General features: G+C 47.2%; 1 pseudogene; it reads left to right on the top strand.

Annotated features, from left to right (window-relative positions):
- Positions 1-4667: 4667 nt before the first annotated feature.
- On the top strand, positions 4668-5425 carry LOC116068168 (annotated as a pseudogene).
- The last annotated feature ends 4289 nt before the right edge of the window (positions 5426-9714 follow it).

Genomic DNA, 9714 nt, shown 5'->3' with positions numbered 1-9714 from the left:
TTATGTATACTATCATATCATCTACAAATAATGGTACCATGGCTTCTTCCTTTCCAAATTTTATCTCCTTGATCTCCTTCAGTTGTCTTATTGCCCCAGCTGGAACTTCAAGTATTATGTTGAATAAACAATGAGAGAATGTACAGCTTTGTCTTGTTCTTGATTTTAGTGGAGTTGCTTTGAGCTTCTCTCCTTTTAATTTGACATTGGCTAAAAGCTTCCTGTAAATCGCCTTTGTTATGTTTAGATGTGGTCCTTGAATTCCCTACCTAATCTCTCCAAATTTTATCTTGAAGGGGCATTGAGTTTTTTCACAGGCTTTTTCAGCATCTATTGAGACAATCAAATGTTTTTCTTTCATTTGGTTTGTTATAGAGTGGATTACATTGACTGGTTTTCATATGTTGAACCATCTCTGCATCTCTAGGATGAAGCCTACCTGGTCATGGTAGATGACCTTTTGACAAAGTTCTTCAGTTCAGTTTGTGAGATTTTTATTGAGTATTTTTGCATCTATGTTCATAAGGGAAATTGGTTTATAATCTTTGTTGGATTTTGTGTGGTTTGGGTATTGGGGTGATGTGGCCTCATAAAATGAACCTGGCAATGTTCTTCCTGTTTCTATTTTGTGGAATAATTTGAGGTGTATTGGTATTAGATCATCTTTGAAAGTCTGGTAGAATTTTGTGCCGAAGTCTTCTGGCCTACAGGCCAATTGCATGAAGGCATTTTTTATCAGCTGAGGTTTCCTCCTCTTAGATGGCTTTAGCTTGTGTCAAGTTGACATAAAACTAGCCAGGGCAGCCACCCTAAGCCTAGCAAGGAGGTGTTGGTAAAGGCAGATGCTTCTGTCATCTGAATCCTCCTTGATGCTCATGGAACTCACCTGGGACCTCATTGCTGGCTGGGTTTTATTGACAACTTGATACAAGCTAGTCATTTGGTAAGAGGGACTCCTAATTAAGAAAATGTCTCCATAAAATTGGTCTGCAGGCAATCCGTGGGATATTATCCTGATTAATGATGATGTGGAAGGGCCCAGCTCACTGAAAGAGGCACTGCCACCCCCGGGCAGGTGGTCTTGGACAGAATAAGAAAACAGGCTGAGCAACCCAAGGGGGAGCAAGTCTGTAAGCTGCACTCCTCTATGGTCCCAGGTTCCTGCCTTGAACTCTTGCCCCGACTTCCTGCATGATGAATTGTGAACAGGACAAGCAAGCTGAAATTAAGTCTTTCCTCCCCAAGTTGATGACATGACATCATATCACAGCAACAGAAACACTAAGATAGCTTATGTAACTTAAAGGTTTGGGTAGAACATAAAGAAAAACAGGGTATTCTATTTTTCATGAAATTGGTCAGCCACTCTTTCTAATGTGCAACCCACTCAATGAGCCATCTGGACACACCTACACACTGGTTATAAGGGCAGGGGCTGTGGATCCAGTCAGCTGTTGTCAGACTCACAGCAAGTCTGTTGAGTGTAAACCACTGGGTTCAGGTTTTTAAAAAACTTTTTATTGATTCTCTGTGCATTTCACATCATGTACCCCAGTCCCCACTCATCTCCCAATCCCTCCATATTCACCCTCCACCCTTGCAACCTTCCCCCAAAAGAAAACAAATTTTAAAAATCTCACCATGTCACAATGTATCTCACAGTACACCCCTTTGCCCAAACAGCTTCTCTTGCAAATGATCATTGCAGTGAGTCCTTGGTCTGGTTTTGAGGCCTCTGGCTTCTGCCCCACAATCATTCCTGGATCCTCACAAGGACTTCTCTCAGATATCCTGATGTTGCCCTGGAGATCCTGCAGCTTTGGTTCTGTAGGACTGGCCCCTTCATTCACCCCTAGCAGGTATAGATGTTGTAGATGACGGGGTGGGCCAACTCAGAGTCCTGGATCTGGGCCTGGGTGGGTAGTAACTGAGCTGGTCAGCCTGACAGCTCTCCCATGCTCATACCAACCTGAGCCAGCTCTCCAGCAATGCCCAGGTGAGGGCCAGGGCCAGCTCACCCACTCATTCCCAGAAGGGCCAGCTCTACTGTACTGCCCAGGCAAGGTGTGGGCTGATCTCCTGAGTTCTATAGCTGGCAAGGGGTGGGGCCCTCTCTGCTCAGCCCTTACATATCAACATGGCCCAGGCAGCAGCCCAGACTTCAGACATCGCATGGCCTTTGGTGGTAGCAGTCCCACACTGCTGCAGGGCCAGGAACCCAACATGGCCTCAGTGGCTATCTCTCACTACTCTGGAGTTTCTTCTTTATTTGCACACTCCATTCTGCTTCTCTTTCTCATCCATCTCCCCACCACCCATCCTCCTAGTGGCACCTAGGGCTCTGGGTATCTGTGGCCATCTCAGGAGTGTTGTGTCCCACCATGCCACATGGTACTAGGCAATAGTTGCCTCAGGACCCTGGGCTCAGTGTTATAAAGGAACAAATAAGTACCTTTTCTTAAAGTTGCCCTGTGCCATTTGGCTTGGAGATAGGATCTGGGTCTCCAACTTCAGACTCAAACATTTGTTATAAAATGTCCTCCAAAATCCCAGTTGCTGGATCAGGTTGTCCCCCAACTCTGTGGCAACAAGAAAGGAGGTGACGGGAGATAGTCTAAGGGAAATGATGCCTCAAGATATTAGGCTTACCTGAGTGTGAGGCAATATTTAGGCAACTATTTTTCACTAATGATTTTTTTTCCTGATGAGGAAGATGTTGCCCAGAGATGGGACACCATAACCTTGGCTCACTTCAATGCCACAACTCCTAGCTACAGCCAGAGAGTAAAGGCATTGTGACTACTATTTATCTCCTAACACAACTCTCATACGTTGCTTTCATTCATTCAATGCTGAAAGCACAGCTGTGGTAGATCACTCTGTGTGCTGTATAAAGGCTGTCATGGGTTTCTGTAAGGCTTACCTGGGAACTTACAGGTCCTATAGTTTAACCATATGCACACAGGTAATATTATGTGTTACTATTCGACTTTAAAAATTGATTTCTTTTTTTTTTTAATTTTATGTGCATTGGTGTTTTGCCTGCATGTGTATCTGTGGGAGGGCGCCAGCTCCACTGGAACTGGAGTTATGAGCAATTGTGAGCTGTCATGGGGGTGCTGGGGATTGAACCTGGATCCTCTGGAAGAGAAGGCAGTGCTATTGACCACCAGCCTTCTTTTATTAAGGTGTTGTTGCACTGTGATATCTTCCAAACTAAACAACGGCCATCTTCATGACGCCAGATGTGCCAGCTTGCAAAAGATCTTCAAGGTTAGGCTTGCTGGCTGTTGGCTTAGTGATGTTGCTGTGTTGCATAAGATTGCCAGATGTTTTTCCAGAATGGAAAAGGCATCCTAAAACTTAAGCAAGTTACACAAACTGTATAAAAGTCAAAGTGTAATACATTAAGAGCAAATCTGAGCTTAGATCAATGGAGCTGGTGGGCAACCCTGTAACAATCACAAGGACTGGCTTAAAAGGAAAAAGGTTCATCTAATTAGTTTTAAGGTTTGTTTGTGGCAAGCTTTATCTAAGCATTATACAACAGTTAAAGTATAAGACTGAGTAACTGACCTTTTGGGTTTCCTATAACCATACTTGTAGGCCACACTATACTATTGGGATTAAAAGGGAGACTGCTTTTCACCTTGCTCTTCAAGGTCAAGTAGGTTCCAGGGGACTGTACAAGCATCTCTCAAAATGTTCTGCATAGTGGTGGCACACGCCTTTAATCCCAGCACTTGGGAGGCAGAGGCAGACAGATTTCTGAGTTCAAGGCCAGCCTGGTCTACAGAGTAAGTTCCAGGACAGCCAGGACTGCACAGAGAAACCCTGTCTCAAAAAGCAAAAAAAACAAACCAAACCAAACCAAACCAAAACAAAACAAAAAAACCAAAAAAGTTCTGTAACCCTGGGGAAACTACCTGGCCCCTTGTCTGTGGAGGCCATGGAGACCCCACCCAGTTAGCACAAAATGATGTCCAGTCTATGAATAGGACAATCAATAGGAGGAAAATGTTCAAACAAGGCCTTCAACTTAACCTCGCTTAGATGGAAAAATTGATAAATGGTGAGGGTGGTAGGGGTGGGCCTCTAGAGGATCCAGAGGCCAGGGATGAAGGAGAATACATTCTCAACTAGCCTTGATTGATTTTGGCCACTGACACAGTCTTAAATGCCCAGGAAGAATGTATAATCAAAGATTGAAATGACTGGCTTGCTAACTTTACAGTCCAAGGGGGGTCATAAAGTCAGATATTAGGTTTAATTGCATATGAGATGTTTTAGACAATTATTCTCACTAATGAATTCCTTCTTAATAACTAAATAGGGGACATCATGACCTTGTCTTAGCTCAATACTGCAGCCCCCACCTGTGGGCAAGGGAGACAGGCCCACGATTGTTTTAAAAGAAGCTAACCAACTGGTAAGGCCAGACATAGACTTGGATGATCCTACTCCAAGGATTTATTTGCACTGGCCTTCTCCCAGGACCTCCTGGACTGGTCAAGTCCCAATAAAAACCTTGCTCCAGGACCCCAGGCAGGCTTGCAGGCCATCTGGGACCTGGTCCGGCCCTGACAGACGTGTGAGAGGACAGGGGCCCTGCCTGGCCTGAGGGTGAGTGGAGGGGAGGTGCCTGGTCCAGCCTGGCCAGTGCCATGATGGTCCAGCAGCAGATGACCAGCTTGCAAAAAGCCCTGATGCTTGAGCTGAAATCCCTGCAGGAAGAACCTGTGGAGGGCTTCTGGATCACCCTGGTGGATGAGTCCGACCTCTACAACTGGGAGGTGCCCATCTTTAGACCCCCTAACACCCTCTACGCAGGCGGCTACTTCAAGGCACATATTAAATTTCCTATTGACTACCCATATTCACCACCTACCTTCAGATTCTTGGCCAAAATGTGGCACCCCAATATTTATGAGAATGGAGATGTATGCATTTCAATTCTTCATCTGCCTGTAGATGACCCACAGAGTGAACTGCCCTCTGAGAGGTGGAATCCTACTGAGAACGTTAGGACTATCCTGTTAAGTGTAATCTCACTGCTTAATGAGCCCAGCACCTTTTCTCCAACCAATGTGGATGTTTTAGTCATGTTCAGGAAATGGAGGGACGCAAAGGAATATGCTGAAATCATTAGGAAACAGGTCTCAGCCGCTAAGGCTGAAGCAGAAAAGGATGGAGTGAAGGTCCCCACAACCCTGGCAGAGTACTGCATCAAAACTAAAGAGCCTTCCAATGACAACAGCTCAGATTTGCTTTATGATGACTTGTATGGTGATGAAGATGAGGAGGAAGAAGATGCCGACTGTTACGATGATGATGATGATGATGATGATAATTGTGGAAAGGAGGAGTCGTGACGTGTTCCTTCAGTGCCCCTGTACTGCCCTGATGTCTCAGGCCATAGGGAGGGGAGCAAGCGGGGATCTACAGAGGCCACTCAGCAAAAACTTACTCCTGAGGTTGGGAAGCAGCCAGCCCCTGCTGCCTCTTGCTGATGATCTCAGTTTGCTCCTTTATGGACATTTACTGGAGAGAGAGTCCCTCCACAGAATGTCTCAAGTCTCGCATTCTTTCCCTTCCATCACTGTATTGATTCTTTTTTAAAAACAGCCACCACCCCTCAAGCTTGCACCTCATCTCATCTCTGCAGAATGTTCACAGCAAAACACCTTTGTCTGTTTTTAGATTCTTGGAGAATTAGTCTGTTCAAGACATTGTGTTTAAAGCTGGGAGCCCACTGGGGGTCCACAAGTGCTGCATATATTGGGTAGCAAAAGAAAATGGGAAAAAGAAAAAGAAAAAAAAAACAACAAAACCTAAAAAAAAATTAAAAATTAAAAAAAAGTCCAAAAACAAACTTAAAAAAAAAAAAAGCCAATTTGCCAAGGGTTAGCTGCTCCTTTACAGTAGTGCGCGTGCGCGTTTCCTTTACATTAGTGCGCGTGCGCGTGTTTCCGTTCAGCCCGTGCTGGTGAGTTTTGTTCCCTTCTGAAGGCTGGGCTGCGGTGGGCATCAGGGACTTACTTTTGCTAAGTCTGATGAAATGTGCAGCCTCGGTGACACCATCCCAACATGGAGGCTTCAGCGACTCTGAGGAGATATCAGGTTTTGTTTTCTGGAATTGATTGGGATCTAAATAAATATTCATACTTAAAAAAAAAAAAAAACCTTGCTCCAAGATGGAGATGACTTATTTGTCTGTGGGCATCTGAGGAGAGACTCGAGGACCCCCTCAACTTCTTAGTCATAAGGGGATATACGGTCTCTAGAGAAAAGATGCAAGCTGAGTTCTAGGTAAACTCGACAGAGAACCTCAACCACCTTCGAGATGTGAAATCACTGTTCCCCGTACAGGAGCCTGTCTCGTAAGAATCCCCTCTTTCTTGGACCAACACCCCCTCCCCCGTGATAGTGCCCTTTTTGGAAGTCATCACCCCTGCCCCTGACAGCAGTGGCTGTTGACCTCTGAAAAGTGGGGTTGAGAGCCTTTGACAGGGAATGTGACAGTGGGTCCCTGAAGTGATGGTGGCTCATGCTCAGGAGACCTTGTGAGAAGAAATGGCTGCAGGGCATGGGGCTGAGTGTCTTAAATAAGACCAATAGAGGACCCTATAAAATACCCAGCCCAGGCTGGGAAAATGGCTGCTCTTCCAGAGGACCCAGCTTCAACTCCCAGTACCTACCTACATGTTGGCTCACAACCATCTGTAACTCCAGTTCCAGGGATCCAACTCAGTGTTTTGGCTTCTGTACCAGGCACATGAGATACACAGACATATATGCAGGTAAACTACCCATACTCATAAAAAAAAGAAAAGAAAGAAAAAAATTCCCAAGCCAGAGTCCCTATCTCTGTGGCTTGGACTTGTGTCTTTCTTGGATGTTCAGTTCTTTGTCCATCCCAGAGAATGAGCTCAGCAATCCCTTAGATGACCACTAGCCCCTCTGCTGGCTGATGAGTCCAGAGATACCAGCATCCTCCTCCTTCCCTCTGGCTCAGAGCTCAGGTCTGGGCCCTCATCTATCCCTCCACAGGAGTAATGCAAGAGTAGTACTTTAGGATCAAAGATTTCCTGAGGCAGATGAAATCTGAAGGAGAAGAAACCTTGAAGCTAAGTGGGCTGGTGGGATTTGTTTACTAATCCTGAGTCCCAGCCCTCCAACCATGGTTAAGCTCTGGTCATATTTTACAGTGAAATAGGCTTTTGAGGGCTTAGTCTTCCTCCTCCTCCTCTTCCTTTTCCTCCTTCTCCTCCTCCTCCTCCTTTTCCTTCTCCTCCCCCTCTTCTTCTTCCTCCTCCTCCTCCTCTTCCTATTCTTCCTCCTCTTCCTCTTCCTCCTCCTCCTCCTTCTCCTTCTTCTCCTCTTTTTTTTTTTTTCTTTTGTTGTTGTTGTTATAGTGATGTGCCTAAAGCAAGATTGCTTTATAAAGTTTGATTTTGGCTCACTATTTCCAATGTCAGAGCCCAGGTGCTCCATCTAGTGGTGGTTTGTTGCTGGCAGCATCCTGAGGTGGCCCAGCCATCTCATGGAGACAAGGGATGGCCCCATAGCCAGTCTTTTTATAAAAGCCACCAGGATTCAGTCAGGGGCACCACCCTGATGACTTTCTCTAATCCAGATCCCCCCTTCCAAAGCCCTGACTGGATGACAGTCGGACTGAAGTCCTGATCTCTTAAAGCTTCCCAGTGGCCGCTGAATTTCAACACATGGATAAGCATGGTAGAACACAACTGTAATCCCAGAGTGTGTGTGCGTGCATGTGTGAGAATGTGGTGAAAGGAACTTTACTTTGTTGTGAGTCTGAAGACAGCCTGGACTATCCAGGTCAGAAGTAAGACCCTTTCTCCAAAACAAGCTGAGCATGTAGAGCCTGGGGGGAGGTGTTGGGGGGCAGTACAAACCACATTCAAGGCACAGCAGGGGCTCATAGGAACACTTGGCTGTGGCTGGCTTGAGATCAAGGACAGCCACAGCAAGTAGACCACAACCTATCATTAAACAAAACCACTGAGCGACACCAAATCCCAGACCTTGAGGTATAAGAAGAATACTCATGTGTAGAGAGCAGAAAATCAGATCTCTCACTTGGCCAGAGTGCTAATAGTAAAAGCTGAGGCTGGGGCCACATGGGCTGTCACTCATTGTCACTGGGTCGAGGCATTGTGACAGGTCAGGAGGGAGGTGGTACTTCACAAGCTGAGCGCCTTCATTCCTGGAGCAAACCTTTTGTGACCCTGGCAAATTTGGGGCCAACACCTGTGAGCTGCCCCACTGAGCCCAAAGTGTTCGAGACCATTTTGCAGGGCAAGAGAGTGCAGAGACTGCGCCTGTTAGCTCTCTGGAAGGTGAGTGGGTGTTAGATGCTCCCCCCTTCCCCCCCTCATCCCCACCCAAGAAGCTCACAGTGACCCTGGTGTCTGTACCAGGTGCTAATAGGAGGGTGTGGCCTCTGCAATCAGGTCTGATTCTGAGTGTGCTCAAGGAAGCTGGGATGAGATAGGAGAGAGCTCCTTCGTGATCCTGTGCAGCTGAGCAGAAGATCTTGAAAAGGGGCATCTAAGAATCCAAGGCTGTTGTCCTGGCATGAGTGGGCTGAACTGGGGCTGGGAGAGGGGCAGATCTAGGTGCTGAGTCTAACCTCAGAAGTGTCAGGGTAGCCAAACAGCAACAGATCTGACAGCCCAATCTTGCCTGGATCTGACGATCTCCCAAACCTAGTGTTTTGCCTTTCTTTCCTGGGAAATGTCCCCACCTCTGGTTGAGGCTGTTCCTGGTCTGCCCAGCAGAGGGAAGCAGAACCTCAAATTCCCACAGAACAGACCAAACAGTGTTGTGGTGGACTAGGGCGTGTGGGCAGCTGGGATTACGGAAGACATAGCAGCAACACAGTCACTGGGACTAACAGGTGACCAGGCAGGGATGGCAGAGGACTGAAACTAACAGAGTCACCACACAGGGATGAGAAAGGGCTGCAGAGCCCCACGGTCCTTTACCTGGCCACCATGTCTAGGTTTGTGAGGGACTGAGACACTTGAGGGGTCTGTGATGCCACACCATATTTTCCAGTCGAGGATAAGCTCACGGTGTGCATGAGAGACAATTGGATCTTGGAGAGGGGGAGGGGTAGTAGGTTGTCCTCCCCTTCCTGCCTCCTCCCTTCCCAGGTCTGATGGGAGCCCACCGTGGAGAAGAGTAGCAGGGGTAACCTTGTGCTTGGACAAGCTGAGCCACGATCACAGGGACACTGGATGAGACCGAGGACCTCACCTGGGTCCTGGCTGTGGGCAGCTCGAGTCTCAGCCCTCCAGTTTACAGTTGGTAATAACATAGGCTAGTGACTCAGCCATGAGGAGGAGGAGGAGGCCAGGACTGGAGCCCAGGACTACTCACACCCAAAGCCTACCATTTTCCCAGTATCCCCATCACGTCCCAAGCCAGAAGACTTGGCTCTCTGGGAAAGCTATCTAATCCCACAGTTCTTCCTGCTGTGAAGAAATGGCTCAGTATTGACTTACAGGGATTCAGCCAAGCGGGTAAGGAGCTGAGCCCCTGACCCCTGACAGCCTACCTCTGCTCCCACCAGGGCACTGAAGGTCACTGAGAGACAGATGAGCATAGCTATAACCTCTGCTGCACAAGCTGATCTGGACGGAGAATCTGGGCTGATTCCAACTCATGCTGAGAACTCGGGGTGAA

This window comes from Mastomys coucha, unplaced genomic scaffold, assembly GCF_008632895.1.
Source record: "Mastomys coucha isolate ucsf_1 unplaced genomic scaffold, UCSF_Mcou_1 pScaffold22, whole genome shotgun sequence".
Taxonomy (NCBI): Eukaryota; Metazoa; Chordata; class Mammalia; order Rodentia; family Muridae; genus Mastomys; species Mastomys coucha.
This window is presented reverse-complemented; position numbering and strand designations above follow the sequence as displayed.